This window comes from Bos indicus, chromosome 13, assembly GCF_029378745.1.
Source record: "Bos indicus isolate NIAB-ARS_2022 breed Sahiwal x Tharparkar chromosome 13, NIAB-ARS_B.indTharparkar_mat_pri_1.0, whole genome shotgun sequence".
NCBI lineage: Eukaryota > Metazoa > Chordata > Mammalia > Artiodactyla > Bovidae > Bos > Bos indicus.
In genome coordinates this window covers 73,007,838-73,024,193 of record NC_091772.1, presented here as the reverse complement: position 1 = coordinate 73,024,193, position 16,356 = coordinate 73,007,838, and the positions used below count along the sequence as shown (strand labels likewise).

Here is a 16,356-nt window from a genome sequence, read left to right as displayed (position 1 = left end):
AAATTTTTATAACGGTAGGAGTTTGTATAAGCCCGAGTTATTGTGCAAAGCTTTCAGAAAGTAACCACATTGGCAGGAAGCTCCCGGAGCACCCAGGGTGGGGCTCAGTAAGTGGTGTGTGTGTGTGAGAGAGAAAGAGAGAGAAAAAAGGGACTGGCCAGTATGGAGGGCTGGACCCACATCTCCCCACAACCCCAGGCTGAGAAGACACACTTGGAGAATGAATGAGGAGACAGGGAGGCGTCCTATAGTAGGAAGAGTAGAGAGAAGGACACGTGACCTGTTCTGTCGCCAGACCTTGAGCAAGACTGCCCCCCTCTGGGCCTCCATTTACCAGGTCTCAGTTCAGTTCAGTTCAGTCGCTCAGTCGTGTCCGACTCTTTGCGGCCCCATGAATCGCAGCACGCCAGGCCTCCCTGTCCATCACCAACTCCCGGAGTTCACTCAAACTCACATCCATTGAGTCAGTGATGCCATCCAGCCATTTCATCCTCTGTCGTCCCCTTCTCCTCCTGCCCCCAATCCATCCCAGTATCAGAGTCTTTTCCAATGAGTCAACTCTTCGCACGAGGGGGCCAAAGTACTGGAGTTTCAGCTTTAGCATCATTCCTTCCAAAGAAATCCCAGGGCTGATCTCCTTTAGAATTACCAGGTCTATAAAACAGAATAAAGGCTGGACCAGAATTCCAAGGCAAGCCCCGCAGCTCCAGCAGGGGGCGCACCAGGCCAATTTGTCTAAGCTGCCTTGAAAGAAAGAAGTTGCCCTAGTTGTGTTGCCGGTTGCTTCTTGGCCAAAAACCAACCAACCAACCAACCAACCCCAGGCTCTGAATCTGCCAGAGACGGTTCTTCCATAGGTCACGGAAGGTTCACTCCTACATTCTCCCTCTGGGAAAACTGCTCAAAGCTTCAGAACAGGGGCCTGGCCTGTGGTAATAACAGTAATAACACAGAATAAAATTTATAATGATAGTTCTAACCATCAGAGAAGGCAATGGCAAGCCACTCCAGTACTCTTGCCTAGAAAATCCCATGGATGGAGGAGCCTGGTGGGCTGCAGTCCATGGGGTCACTACGAGTCCGCCGCGACTGAGCGACTTCACTTTCACTTTTCACTTTCATGCAATGAAGGAAATGGCAACCCACTCCAGTGTTCTTGCCTGGAGAATCCCAGGGATGGCAGAGCCTGGTGGGCTGCTGTCTACGGGGTCGCACAGAGTCGGACACGACTGAAGCGACTTAGCAGCAGCAGCAGTTCTAACCATAATGGTAAAAGCAAGTCAAGTCATTACATTTCCTGTACCTCGCTTACAAAACTTCCACAGCAGCCTCTGAGATCTGTGAGGTGAGTTTATCTATCACCACGACCTGGGAAGGTCTGTTTCAGGCGGCAGGACCCGCACCTCCCAGAGGAAGGGAGACCCTGGGCAGGCCACACCAGCTCCCAAGCCCCGGCTCCTCAGGGCTTTTCCTCCAACTAGGATGTGGGCTCCCCAAGAACCGGTATGTCTGTCTGGGTTTTCGCCTGGCCAGGCCGAAAGGCCTAACCCCGGCAGCTAAACCACATGCTCCGGCTGCTCGGTCCTCAGCTTCTCGCCCAGGGCCTGGCAAACAGCAGGTGCTCAGGAAACACCTGTCAGATTAAATCTGAGTCTGTCCATCACTCTATCTCCTCTCCAGCCCTCTTTCCCTGCCTGTGGGAACCAGTGGGAAAGGCCTCTGTCGGCCACAGACGGCTGTGCTGACGTTCCGGTCCAGGGTCTCCAGCATCTGACACTGTGGGATGGATGGAATTACAGGCTCCATCAGAAAGGCTAGTATCCTTCTCAAACTGGCACTCTGGGGCTTTGGCTCCTGCCCTTGCCCAGCTGACATTACAAGCTGCCTAGCACAGGACGCCGACCTTCCTGGCTCGGAGAGGGAAGTGTGCCAAACTCAAAGGCCGATCCTGGAAAACACCAACAGCCACCAGTGTGCTCTGGCTGCCTCCCCGCCCCCACCCCCGCAGGGATGGGTCTAGGGAACACACTATTTTCATTTTTATGCAATATTTATATATTTTCCCTTCACTCTCTGCTCTTAAAAGTCAACAGCATTCTCTGAAATCTGCTCTTACTGAAGTGGATCAGTGATGAAAGTAGCCAAATCTGAGCATCAGAAGACCACCCAGTGTACCTGATGCATGATCTCTGTAGTTCTGAGAAGCAAAAGAATAATTTAAAATAAGGGGTATGAAGGGGTATGTGTGTGTGTGTGTGTGTGTGTGTGTGTAGGTGACTGGATAATTAAGGGGCTTATTGGTAGGTAAGTGAGAGTTGGTTGTGGGTGTGCTTGTATGAAAGGCTGATCAGTTCTGAGCAATGATGAAAAGATTTTACTGCAGAACTTTATGTAACTGTGAAGGTTTCTACACTTGATCTGAGCTTAGGAAAAAAAAAAAGTCAACAGCAAATGGGGAAATATGAGCAACCATCCTGGGAGCTGGAAGCTGCATCAGCAAACGGACGTCCTCAGACTGTTAACGACAGCACCAACGCCAGGAACTCTGAATGACCTGACACGATACACCAAGAAACCAACTTTTCTCACACCCTTGAGCCAGTAAGTCAGCAAGGTGACCGGTGAGAACAGTCCCTGGCTGTATCAGCTTGCACTGCTCCTGGGGGTAAAACACAGCATCTTTCCATGTGTATTTCCTTTTCTGTGAACTGTACTCAAATCCTTTTGCCCATTTTCCCATTAGATGGTAGCATTCCCACTGATTTGTGGGAGTTCTTTATATATTGAGATAATCAGTCTTTCACATTAAGAAGCATTACACGTATTTTTCGGAGAAGGCAATGGCACCCCACTCCAGTCCTCTTGCCTGCAAAATCCCATGGATGGAGGAGCCTGGTAGGCTGCAGTCCATGGGGTCGCTAAGAGTCAGACACGACTGAGTGACTTCACTTTCACTTTTCACTTTCACGCATTGGAGAAGGAAATGGCAACCCACTCCAGTGTTCTTGCCTGGAGAATCCCAGGGACAGGGGAGCCTGGTGGGCTGACATCTATGGGGTCACACAGTCAGACACGACTGAAGTGACTTAGCAGCAGCAGCACACATATTTTTGGGGTTTTGTTCTCTGATTTTATTTCTCTGTGTGCACACATTTTTTTTCTCTTCAAGTAGTCAAACTGATCCATATTTTACTGTATGGTTTTCGGGTTCTGGATCATACTTAGAAATGTCTTCCCCACTCCGAGATTGGTGAAGAATTCTCTCTTGCTTATTTCTTGTATTTTCCTGGCTTTATTTTTCATATTTAAATCTTTGACTGAGCTTGAATTTATTTGCTATGAGGTATGAGGTAGGGAATCTACCTTAATTTTTCCCAATTATCTAAAAACATTTTGTGGAATCATCAAACTGAAAAGACTCCCTGAGCTCATGGAGACAAACCTCTCATTAATAGCCGGGGAAAGTGAGGTTCAGAAAGGGAAAGTGACTCGCGCAAATTCTGGATCTAGCTGTCTGATGTCCTAGTCCAGAGGCCTTTCTCCCACGCCTTGCTGCACCCCTGGGGGTCGGAGTCCCCAGCGACAGGCCCATCTCTCAGGGGCATGCGGTTGCCAGGAGGCACCAGTTCTGACGTGCGGCCCGTGTCCCTGTTATGAGCTCAGAGACCTTGGACAACTGCCTCCATTTCTCAGGATCCCAGTTTCCTCCTCAGCCACACGGAGAGAACAGTAAAAACCTTCTGCTTAGGGGGCTGTTGTGAAGTCAACGGGTCAGTGTGCTCAAAAAGAGTCCGATAAGATGTGTGCAAGGGAAGAGGCTCACAATAAGTCATTACCACGGTCCATTCTCACTGGGTGACTTATCAGTAAAACTGTCCTACTGACGCTTTCTTTCAGCTTCTTTGTTTTTACTCTGTTTAGTGATGCACAGGAGGCCAAACCTCATGCTTCCTGCTTTTGTGCTTTACCGTGCTGAGTGAATTAAGTTCCACAGGAGTGGCGCCCTGGCTGACGTGTGGACTGCTGCATCTGATAGGCCTGGCACAGAGGTGAAGCCCAATGAATATTTCATAAATGAGTGAATAATAGAAGACGGTCTAGATTCCAGGGCAGAGCAAAGACTACGCGGGTTTGCCTTATAACAGGGGCCAGAGGTCTGGCTCAGTCTCCTTACAGCAGGGTGACCGCCCTTCTCCCCACCCTGGGACCTTCCCTCTCTCCCAGCTTCCTTTCCCCCCATCAGAATAATCAGGTTGAAATATGATCCCTAAATGTCTTCCAGTCCTGAAACTTCATTCACTCATTTATTCTGTGTTTACTGAGTACTTTTTGTATGCCAGGCACTATGCCAGGTATGGGATATGCATTGGAGCCAAAAAGATATTTACTATGTGATAACAGAAAAAGGCACCGGAAATCAAAACTACAATGAGATGTCACCTCACATCAATCAGAATGGCCATCATCAAAAAGCCTACAAATAATAAATAACGGAGAGGGTGTGGAGAAAAGGGAACCCTCCTACTCTGTTGGTGTGAATGCAAATTGGAGAACAGTATGGAGTTGCCATATGACTCCTGGGCATGTACCTGGAGAAAGTTCTAATTTGAAAAGATACATGCACCCTGAAGTACCCAAGGCACGGAAGCAGCCTAAATGTCCATCAACAGATGAGGATGTGGTGTTTACATATACATATATATATAACGGAATATTTCTCAGCCATAAAAAGAAGGAAATAATACATTTGTAGCAACATAGGTGAACCTAGAGATTATCATACTAAGTGAAGTAAGTCAGGCAGAGAAAGACAAATACAGTATGATATCACTTATATGTGGAATCTAAACTAATGATACAAATAAACTTATTTATAAGGCAGAAATATTTAACTCACAGACACTCACAGACATAGAAAACAGACTTATGGTTTCCAAAGGGAAAAGGGGAGGGAGGAATAAATTTGGAATTTGGAATTAACAGGTACATACTATACTATACATATAATAGATAACCAACAAGGACCTACTATATTAGACAAGGAACTATATTCAGTATCCTGTAATATCCTATAATGGGAAAGAATCTGAAAAAGAATATATATATGTGTGTGTGTGTGTATATGAGACTGAAGATATATATATAAATATGAGACTGAATCGCTCTGCTATATACTTGAAATAGTATAACTCAACTACGCCTCAATTGATAAAAGAGAGCGGCATTAGCAAATAAATGAATCCATCATCAGGGCCTGTGTAAGTGCTGTGGAGGAAGAGAACAGGTTTCTCTGTGTAGGGGTGGTTCAGTTCAACACTGAATGGTCAGGAAGGCCTCCTTAAGGATGTGATCCTGCGCTGAGGTCCACAGAAAAGTCAGACAGAGGGTGATCTAGGTAGAGTCAACAGCCAATCTGGGAATAAGCGATCTACCATATTCTATCTCAGCTTGAGCCCTGAGCAGTGCTCAAGCCTGATGCTCTTCTGCTCCTCCCCATCTTCAGGAGGTTTGGGGGCCTTCCTCGGGGTAAAGCGTTTGGCCCTGAAAAGAAAGAGGCTGTGGGCTCAGCTTCCCAGACCCTTGGCGGCCCGGGGTCAGAGGCTGCGCTCTCGCAGGTGCTTGCCCTGGGCGCCGTCTGGTTTCCCCACGGGAAGCTGTCTTCTCCCTTTGGTTGTTATTCTCCCCCCAGCTCTGTAAACTGAAGAGGCCCCAGCTTTTGCCAAGAGCTACACAGTCTGTTCCAAGTCTGCAGCTATTAGTCCTCATAGCTCAGGCAGATTCCATGACAGCGCCAAATTGTTTTCCAAATATACCAGAAAGGTCATTTCCTGTTTTTTTTTCTTTTTTAAAAATTAAGTATTTGCAGAGACGGTACAAATAAGAAAGCAGAGCCTTCTGTAATGGACGAAGAGCAGACAGTGGGACTTGGTCCCCTGGGACAGGCCTCCTCAGGGGTGGGGAACATGCTTTCTAAGGCTCCTCTGAGGGAAAGCAAGGGCTGTGGAAACCTGATGCAAATACCAGGGCCTGGCGACCTGGCATTCCTCAAATTCAGAGGAAGCGGCTTTTCTCCGTGATGAGAAGCCAGACCCAGAGAGGCACTGAGGCAGGCAAGATAAAAAGGCCAGGGCTCCAGACTGGGAGCATTCCCAGAACCTGGGAAAGGGCAGGGCAGTAGTTCTGGGAACACGCCCCAAGCTCTACCTAGTCCCTGAGGGACACACCCAGGGCGGAGTCTCCAGAGAAGAACCCAGCTTCTACCAGGGCAGCACCTGATGCCCACAGAGAGGCTTCCCTTGGAGGCAGCTGGGCAGGGCCTTGGCCTCCACACCCAGGGGGCCAAAACCACGCGGCAGGGAGGGCAGGCGGTGGAGAGACCTGCTTTGGGAGGGAAGGGGGGCGGTGCTGAGTCACACGAGGTCTCCACGGACGCCCTTCTCCTCAGACCACTCTCCCACTGGGGGCCTGCAGACCCCACACCCTCTGGGCCTCCTCCAGCCTCTCGGGCCCCTTCTTAACCTCGTCCATGCATGCGTCTCCTCTGTCAGGGACCTTCATGTGAGAGGCCCCCACCCTAGCACCAGGCCCGGGCCCTCTTCTCTATGTGCCCCTGGGGGCTCTCACCCTTGCCCTTGACAGTCTGTGTGGACGGCTCCCCAGGCCTCTCTTCAGAGCTCTAGAATGGGCAGTCTAACCGCCTACTCCGCCCTTCCCTTGAACGTCTCACCAGCATTTCCAACTTCACGTGTCCAGTCACAAGCCTGCTCCCCCCAGCACCCTCCAGGTCAGTGACGGAACCAGATGTCGAGGCTGCTCAAGTTGGAAACCTGGGGTCATCCCAGGGGAACGGAGTATTCTCTTTCTTCACTCCCGGCCCGGTTCGTCACCAGGTCCCCGCGCTTCTACTTGCAGAACTGAGCCTGAATGGGCCCCCTCTCCCCTCCAGCTCCCAGTCTCCATCACTGCTCATCTGTGCCCCAAGCCGTGGCATCGCCTCACCACCTCCCTGCTCCCCGCTTGCCCCCGACCCAAGTTCTGCGCTCGCCACGAGGGCCAGGGCGAGGTACGCGCCTCAGACACTGGGTCCTGTGGTTCCCCTGCTTCATTCGGCCTTGGATGCCCTAGCATTTCACATCTGGCCAAGTCCAAGCTCTCTACACCAGCCCCTGACATCCTGCACTGACCTGGGCCCGCCTTCCTCTGTGAGCTTTTGTCTCCTTTCCACCTTCTTCTCGGCCCATTTGGGTCTTTAATTCCTCATACTAGCTCTTCCGGACTTCAGGGCCTTCATGAGACTGTGTGCTCTGCCTGGAATGTTCTCTGTCACTTTTCTTTTTATAGAGCCTCTTAGATGGATTCCTAACCCTGCCTTTTTAGGCGCTCCTGCTCTGGGACCCCGACATGGGGCCCTGCAGGTTGTGAATTCCCGTGCTCACCCAGCTGCATGTGGGCTGAACACCTGGAATCCTGCATGATACGATGGCACCGCGAGGGCCTGGGGTCGCTCAGCTGCTGTCCCTAGAGCTGCACACCTCAATGCCCACAGAATCCTCTTCTGTAAAATGGGGGTGTGCCAACTGCCTGGAAAGGAGCTCATAGGGAATAATCAGAGCCAGCAATTACGGAGTCCTGACTGCCTGCAACACTGCTAAGCATCTTACAGGCATCTCACTTCATCTTACAGCAACTCTCTGGGGTAGGAAGCATTGCTACTTCTGTCCTACACAGGAAGAAGCTGAGGTACTGAGAGGCTAAGTACTTGCCCAGGGTCATATCATCCACTGACTGTGGAGGAAGAGGGAGCCTGCACTATTGGGACAGAAAGCACAGAAATGAGTTGGCATCAGGCCTGGCAGGCAGTAAGGATTCATTGAAAACTGTCCACTCCCCTTTCTCCCCTTTCTTCTCCTCTATCCCGCAACGCATAACAAGGCATTTCTGAAGGAAGGAAAAGAAAGCAATGAAGTCCCAGGAGAGCATTTTGCAATGCTGGTGAAAGCAAATACCCAGATGTACTTTACCCAGGCTGAAGCAAAATTCTGTTGAGAATGTTTGACTGTAAATGTAAAATCTTATGAATCTGTCCAGTGATGTTGGGTTGATTCTCTGAACTCTGCCACAACAAATTCTAATTTTTGTCATCTAACTTGGTGAAAAAAGTATTGGGGGTGCACATTTAAAAAACTCCCACCCACTCTGTCACCGTGTCTCCCCCTGTGGCTAGGCAGCGTTAGCACTTCATGGAGGGCTGGGGTTGGGCATTTGGGATGGTGACACAAGCTCTTCAAACCACGGGAGTCTGTGCTTCTGTGGAGCTTTGGGAAAGAAGCAGAATACAGCCCAACAATATTATTGCTCGGAGACTGAGTCTCCCCAGCTCTCCTGTGGTTTGCTCGTTATCTATACCTTATCTATACTTGGTGAGGGCTCTGCTAAAACGCAAAGTTCCCAGAGGCCAGCAATCCTGGCTGGAACATGGAAGGAGGACCGGAAGGTGAAGTGAGATCACTTCCCAGCAGGCTGGCCAGAGCTCCAGCAGCTAGACTGAGCTCCAGGTCTGCCGATGCCAGGGTGGGTGCCTCTGGGCAAGGTTCTTGTCTCTCCAACCTCGGGGGTCTCAAGTGCAGAAGGAAGGGGTAAGCTGGGAATCCCTGTGGTGTTTTTGAAACACATCTGCAAGTTCTTTGACATTTCTCTTGTCAAGAGGTGGAGTGTAATTTGTATCCTTGTGAATGAGCTGGTTGTCGTGACTTGCCTCTAACTAACAGAGTACAAGAGAAGTGATGACATGTGACTTCCAAGACGGGGTTAGAAGAAGTGTCACAGCTGCCATCTGGCTCCCTCTTGGGACACTTGTCTTGGGAGCTTTGAGCTGCGTGTAGGAAGTCTGAGGCTGCCACGTTTTGGGGATGCCCAAACCAGTCACATGGAAAGGTCCTGGGGTGGCCATGGAGGGAGACACAGCAGGCGGCCCCAAGCTGGCTCCTCGAGGCTCCGACACCAGCCACTACCTGCAACTGCATGGGAGACTCAAGCCAGAACTGTCCAGCCGGGCGGCCCCCAAATTCCTGACGCACAGGAAAAAGCAGGAAAGGTAACACGTCACTGCTGTCGTCTTAAACCACTGAATATTGGCAGTGGAGTGTTATGTGGCAGTAGATAAACAGGGTGAGCTCTAATGTGACTTCCAGCTTGGGGTCCCTCTACAATACCTCTAAAAGTCTACAGAAAACATGCCCCAAAGCCATGGTGGAGAAGGAAAAGAAGCAAGATCTTCTCTCTATAATATGGATTCCTTCATCTATTCATGTAACGAAATATTACTGATCACTCAGTGTGTACCAGGCTTGGGACTAGGTGCCACAGATACAAAAGCAGTGAGACACCAGGGGCTCTGGAGGGACAGTCAAGGTCTAGTTAGGGAGGTTGACTCAAACACCCGTAATTCTTAACCAGGGAGGAGGGGCAGGGGCGCACATACCAGAATTCCAAAATTACTGGTGAACCACAGCTTCAAACTATCCCTCCTGCCTCCCCTGGGGATTCTGACAGTGCCCCAGAGGGGGATGGGCGAGTGTTTTGTAGTCAATGACCACTGCCCATATCAGCCTCTGTTCCTGATGGAAGGTGTCATGGCCCACACACGTGATGAGAGAGGAGAGACTTTAGGGACCGATTCTGTATAGGAATCTTTTAAAACTTTAAGAATCTTTGGGAAAAGCTTGGTTGCTAGGAGCTGTAACAGTAAGATGTACAAGGCAGAGAGGGCTCAGAATCCAGCCACTTACACACAGTCACTAACTTTAAAGATACGACCCCCTCCCCTATTTATTGCTCACTGGGCGGGGGGATTCAGCAAGGAACAGCACAGACTCTCTGCCCTCACGAAGATCACAATCGGCTGGAGTGACTCATACTAACGAGCAAACAGAATAACCAGCAGGGGTAACAGTGCCTTCGAGAACACTGGAGGAGGGCAAGGGCCGGGGGGCTCTCTCAGAGTAGACAGGGAGGCCCTCTGGGAGAGGGACACGGGTGCAGAGACTTGGGGGGACACCCGGCCAAGCGTGGCAGGCAGAGGGAACAGCGTGCAAGAGGCGGGGCCTGCCTGGAGTCCAGCAAGAGGACAAGGAGGCCGCAGGGCTGGTGAGCAGCGAGTTGGGGAGAGAGAAGGCTGAGGGTGGCCGGGGCCTTCTGGGGCCTTGGAGGATAAGGGCTGACCTGGAGTTTTGCTCCGATTTTGACTTCCCCCTTTCAGGGCCATTCCCAGATGAATGCTTTAATACTCCTTTCCACGCCAGTTCTCAGAGTCTCCTCCCCGCGCCCCATCACCCCCAGTGGACGGGGATTTAGGCCTGAGGGCGTCTCGTCACACATCCCCCACAGGCACAGACACTATTGACCCAAAAGCAGGCCCAGCTGGGGTGGCAGGGGGCCTCCAGTCTTCAGCTAAAGGAGAGACAAGGTTCTCATCCCATTCCTCCTGCCTCTGGAGAGAAACAGAGCTCAGAATCCACACAGCACAACACAGGAGAGGACCGATGCAACGAGAAAATGTGGCAGAGTCACGTCTCCAAGCCAAGGACCGTCTGACCTGAGCAGAAATGCAGGAAAAGAGCCTGACACTGGGAAAGACTGAGGGCAGGCGGAGAAGAGGGCCGCAGAGGATGAGACGGCTGGACGGCATCACCGACCCGATGCACCTGAGTTTGAGCAAGCTCCGGACAGGGAAGCCTGGCATGCTGCAGTCCATGGGGTTGCAAAGAGTCGGACACAACTTAGTGACTCAACAACAGGTTCTCCTGTGCCTTTGGCCCAGAGTCCCTTGGTTCGGTCCCCCAGCCCTCCACCCCCTACCTCCAGGCATGGGGTCTTCAGGGGACGGCCAGCCCCCAGGGCCCAGTGGCCCCTTCCCTGACCCAACAGAAGATAAGGGATTCCTGCTTTGCTACCACACAGGTGCTGGCCCACCTGTCCCATATCTGCCTTCCCCACTGGCTCCAGGAGGACAGGCACCCCTTCTGGTCACTGTATCCCCACCGCATCGCAGAGTATGTGACGCATGGAAGATGCTCAATAAATGCATCCATATGAATGTGTTAATGAACAAACAAAATAAGCAACGAACACATGCACTCTCAAGCCAGTGATGAAAACAACCACCCAAGCCCTGGTCCCTGACCAAACAAATAACAAAGGGAATAATAAAAATGGCTACTATTTACGGGGTATATGTGCTATGTGTCGGATATGGTTAAGAAGTGCTTCTCAGCAGCCCTGTACAATTAGGTCCCTTTTCCACAGCAAGGATGTACTGGAACCCACCCCGACCCCCACACCCAGGTGCCTGGCTCCTAGGCCCGAGGCCTCAAAGGTGGCGGCTCCCTTTGGCTCAGGGAAGCAGAGCATGCCAGAATCGAGGACAGGTGAGCTGAAAGGGGCTGAAATGGCAGGAGGGACTGACTGGGAGAAGAAAAGGAGGTTCCCCTTGGTCTTCCTTGAGACCTTCTCCCACCTGCTCACCTGACCTGCCAGGGCTCTGCTCCAGCTCAGAGAATCACAGGACACTCCTTCTCTCCTTAAACATCTACAGATCTTCAACATCTATGCGCTCTTCCCAGCACTGGGACTGAGGGTATTTTGGGAGGCCCTGCGTTACTGAACGCTCACAATAGATAGCCCATGGCTCGGAGAGGCCGCATGAGTCCCCTAAGGTCCTCCAACCAGTTACTGACCGAATCAGGCCTTGAACCTGGATTTCCTCAACTCAGATTCCGAGCGCATTCTCTAGGATGGTGCATTCTGGGGATGGCTCTGTCTCGAGGTGGAGGACATGGCATCTGTCTCATCCTTAACAGAGAACTGTTCTGTCACCAAACTTCCTGCCCCTCTGGCTTGTCTCAGTGCAAATGACTCTGCCCACCTGGGCCCAGAAAGGCCACGCGCTGTACTAACCAGGATGAGGAGTGTGAAGAGTGAGTGACTGAGCGCCTACCACAGTGCCAGCTGCACGGCACCCAGGAAATGCTTTCAAAAAGAACAAGCGAGGCAGGAGAGAGACACAGTGGATCTGCCAACCTGAAAGAGTCCAGGAGAGCGTGTGGTGGTACACAACCTCCGAGTACCTGACAAGCTCCTGCCCTGAATCTCAGAGTGATGGGCAACGAGCTGAGGGCCCCTTCACTTAGACAACTAGAGCCAGGAAGAGAGAGAAAGCGAGCCAGGGACTCCGGTGACAGGACAAAGATCCCATGGCTGAACCGCTGTTGGTTCTGACGCCACTGGAGAAACGTGGCCCCAGGAAACCGTCATTGTTTTACAGCTGCCCGCTGAGAACAGCCCACTTGACAGGCGATGCTGAGAAGTGGAAATTACTCAGAGAGAAACTTGTCTCTTGTCAATCATAAATTTGGGCATATCAAAGACAGGCTTGTAGCTTCTTAGCTAATAAAACCATTTATAAAATACATAAGAGTCAAATTTCATTTGTCTAATTATTCCTCAGGGAATGACTCACTCCAGATCACCAAGATTCCCACACTGTTACTCTTTTAAGCATCAGAACTTTCTGTGGAGACAGAAAGCAGACTGGTGGCTGCCTGGGACTGGAGAGGCTGGAGGGCTTGGGAAGGTGATGAGTTCAGGATGTGGGGTTTCTTTTTGGGGGGAATGAAAAGGTTCTAAAATGATCATGGTGACAGATACAAAACTCTGAAATATACTGTAGGCCAATGAATTATATATTTTAAATGAGTGAACTGTGTGGCATGTGAATTATATCTCAGCAAAGTTGTACCAAAAAAAAAAAAAAAACCTTATCTGAATTAAAATAGACAGAGACTCTTCTCAGGCACTGCACTAATGCATTAGTGTATTACCCACTAACCTTTTCTTCATGATTTAAGATCAGTGCCGTGTGCATAGTTTTTAGTATCTTGTGTAACACGACAACCTTCTCAGTATTATAAGATACAGAGCTGTTTGATCTACCTTTCACAGCGCATTATTTTTTTCTAAAAACGGTGAATTTACTTTCACCATAAAGCTTGGTGGTTAAGTTCATGTACTTGGGTCATGTATCACTTACTGACTGTGTGACCTCTGGTGAATTACAAGATCTTTCTGTGCTTCAGTTTTTCACACATAAAATAAGAGCTTCAACCTCCATGGGAAGTTGTGATGATCAAATAAGATAAGATATACAAAGCCCTGGATGCTGTTCCTGGTGGTGGTAAGCCAGACTGAAATTCAGCTATCCATCAACACTGTTCCCACTGGGCTGGCTTCCCAGGTGCCTCAGTGGTAAAGAACCTGCCTGCAGATGAATCTGCATCCAGGGGCTTCCCAGTGGCACTGAGTCAGAACAGGACACAAGCCTGGTGGCTTAGGAAGGAGATGCAGGAGACTCGGGTTCGATCCCTAGGTTGGGAAGTTCCCCTGGAGGAGGAAATGGCAACCCACTCCAGTATTCTTGCCTGGAAAATCCCATGGACAGGAGAGCCTGGCGGGCTACAGTCCATGGGGCCGCAAAGAGTTGGACATGACTGAGCATAAAGACAGAGCACTGTTCCCACTGCTGTCAGTGTAGCTGCTGTAAAGCCCCTCTGAGCCATAGACTCAGAAACCAGAAGACCTCCAAAGTGTGCTCAGTGAGATGAAACAGGGGCTGGGGGTGCAATTTTGTGGTTAGACTTTGGGACACGCCATCAGATAGCTCTAAGCGCCAGCAATATTAGCTAGTTTGTCCCAGTTCACCCCTAAACAGAAAAACCTAGATGAGGTTGCCCAAGATATCCTGGCACATGGAAGACTGGTGCCTAAGGAGACTCGAGACCCCAAAACACTTGGGGCTCTCTCTTGACCACGTGTGTGTGCTCAGTTGCTAACTCATATCCAACTCTGCAACCCCGGCACTGTAGCCTACCAGGTTCTTCTGTCTATGGGATTTCCCAGGCAAGAACACTGGAGTGGATTGCCACTTCCTTCTCCAGGGAATCGTCCCAAATCAGGGATTGAACCCATGTCTCCCGCATTAGCAGGTGGATTCTTTACCATTGAGCCACCAGGGAAGCCCCTCTCTAGACAACTGATTCTTAACCTTCAGAGGTCACAGACACATCTGAGAATCCGAGGAAAGCTATAGATATTTAGCCTAGGAGAGTATGTGTGTATACATACAAAACTGTACCCATGTTTACAGGAAAATCTTGAATCCCAGAGAAGCCTGTTTAAATACCTTGGCTCTAAACTTCACATAACCCTAGCATCCTCAAGGTTCAGTGGCTAGGCCCCAGTGCTCCCACAGCAACTGGAACAGAAGGCCCTCTGACCCTGGCCAGATAAACAGTCCTGGGAGCTGACTGCCGCATCCAAGCCACTGCAAACATCTGCATCCAGGGGCTTCCCAGCAGCACTGAGTCAGAACAGGACACAAGCCTGGTGGCTTGGGAAGCTGCTATAGGGCAAGGCCCAAATGCCTTGCTGATAAGCAGCTGGGGAGTTTCAGACCCAGGGCAGCTGCCTGCCAGATAAGATCCTTTCTCTGCCAACAGAGAAGAGGAATCTTAGGAGCGGTGCTAGAGGCAGGCCAGGCCGTGAGAGGGAAATCAAAGGAGCTGGAAATCCCCCAAACTCCCAGGACTACTAGGACTTGGACAGTGAACTAAAAACCAGAGATTCTGCCCAAATGTAAGAAGATGGAGCTGTAAAGGGGTAGATAAGTTGGGGGCAAGGGAGGTGGGCGGACCATGGATCAGAGGCTGTTAAAAAATGTTTAGATACCATAAAGATATGAACACTGACCCAAGGCAGCCACACTTCCAGGCAGACCATTCTAGGATCTATGGACTGCATTCTTCTTCCAACTGGAAGGGACCTGCACCATCTCTCCTCATCAGATCACTGGGCTGTACTTGTTTCTTTGGGCTGGGTTTTGCCTGCTTTTGCTTCTGTACCACAGTATTAAAATCCCCATCATGTGCCCTTGTCTTTATGAAAATACTTTTACAACAAACAATTGGCGGACGGGGAAGTTGGCATCGCACCCAGATTTGCATTCTATCTGCTTAAGCAGATGGTCGAAGAAACCCATTCTCTTGTAAGCCACCAGAGGTAAATTGTCTTTCTGATTCTCTATAGCATCAGAGAAACGGTGTAAATGGAATCATGATGGAAACTGCAGCGTGATTTTACATAACTTCTGAAAAGGGCCGTCCTGGCTCTCCCTCATGGGACGCTGCGTCCTCTCTGATTTCATTTGGAACCGATTTCTTTTCCTTCTTCAAACGGAAGTAAAAGTACGCAGGCAAACACTCGTGACGCTGCAGCAGAGTGGTGTGAGCAGTGTGACTACCCACCTGGCTCAGTTTCTTTTTCCTGCTCGCATCTCTTCAGATTTTCCACTGTTGACTAATCAATGTGGAAATTCTAAGGAACCAGAAGAAAAACAGAAATTAGAGTCAGACATCCGCTAGGGCTGAAGCAATCTTTTACGAATACAAGTTAACAATATCTATCAACTTATTAACTGTGCACATCCTTTGGCTCACTCAAACATCTAAAAATTTATACTATAAATAGGTTCACATAAGTTAAAAAAAATGTCCAGTAAAACATACTGTGTAAAAGTAAAAAAATAAAAAATAAAAGAGGAAACAACTTAAGTGTCTGTTACTAGGAAAAAGAGTTAAATTATGATATCGACACAGGGAGGAACTATACAGCCATTACAAAGATTCTGTAATGGCTGTAATGGGGGAGATTCTGTGGTACTGACATGGGAAAATGTACATACTCTGATGTTTAAAAAAGTGTAAAATTGTATATACTATTTTAGTAAAAAATGAACGTGATTGTTTATCCTTAGGAAAAAAGTACAGCGTTTGTGTACATACACACTTTTTGTATCTATATTAGAAAAAGGCAAACAGCAAACCCAAAACAGCGGCTCCCCCTGGGACTCAGAAACTGAGGGGAGAGGAAGGAAAGGCTTTCAATTTTTATAGGAACTGTTTCTGTTGCAGCTGAAAACTTTATTATTAGAGGCACACACATCTTTCATAGTCATTATACACCCTGTTTAAATTCCAAAGTATCAAGAGTAAGGGCAAAAGAAATTTTTGGACAAAGACTAAGCAGGTTTACCATTGACAGAACTCCAAAACATTCTCCAATAGAAGAGAAAGTGAACATAGAGTATCATTGTGATTGTAGAAGCAACAGTGAGCAAAATTAGTAAGAATATTGGTACATTTAAACAAGTACTGACTGAGTGAGACAAGCTAAATGAGGAGGTAAAAACAGACTTGACGGTATTTGACAACGACAACGTGGAAGATGGAACCGAAATCAGATAGA

The 16,356-nt window shown here is 49.4% G+C and overlaps 1 protein-coding gene and 2 non-coding genes across 5 annotated transcripts in view; 2 read left to right on the top strand and 1 right to left on the bottom strand.

Annotated features, from left to right (window-relative positions):
* PKIG (cAMP-dependent protein kinase inhibitor gamma) overlaps window positions 1-16,356 on the bottom strand; it is an 80,172-nt gene that overhangs the window by 9,352 nt on the left and 54,464 nt on the right. For all 3 annotated transcript variants that reach the window (XM_070801736.1, XM_019972445.2, XM_019972446.2), the window contains exon 2: window positions 15,357-15,426. The gene's annotated coding sequence lies outside the window, so the exon portion shown is untranslated. The remainder of the gene's footprint in view (window positions 1-15,356; window positions 15,427-16,356) is intronic.
* LOC139186671 (small nucleolar RNA U2-19) lies at window positions 2,124-2,203 on the top strand. Its single transcript, XR_011570346.1, has one exon. It is a non-coding gene; the product is annotated as a small nucleolar RNA U2-19 (small nucleolar RNA).
* On the top strand, window positions 2,356-2,427 carry LOC139186670 (small nucleolar RNA U2-30). The gene has a single exon (XR_011570345.1). It is a non-coding gene; the product is annotated as a small nucleolar RNA U2-30 (small nucleolar RNA).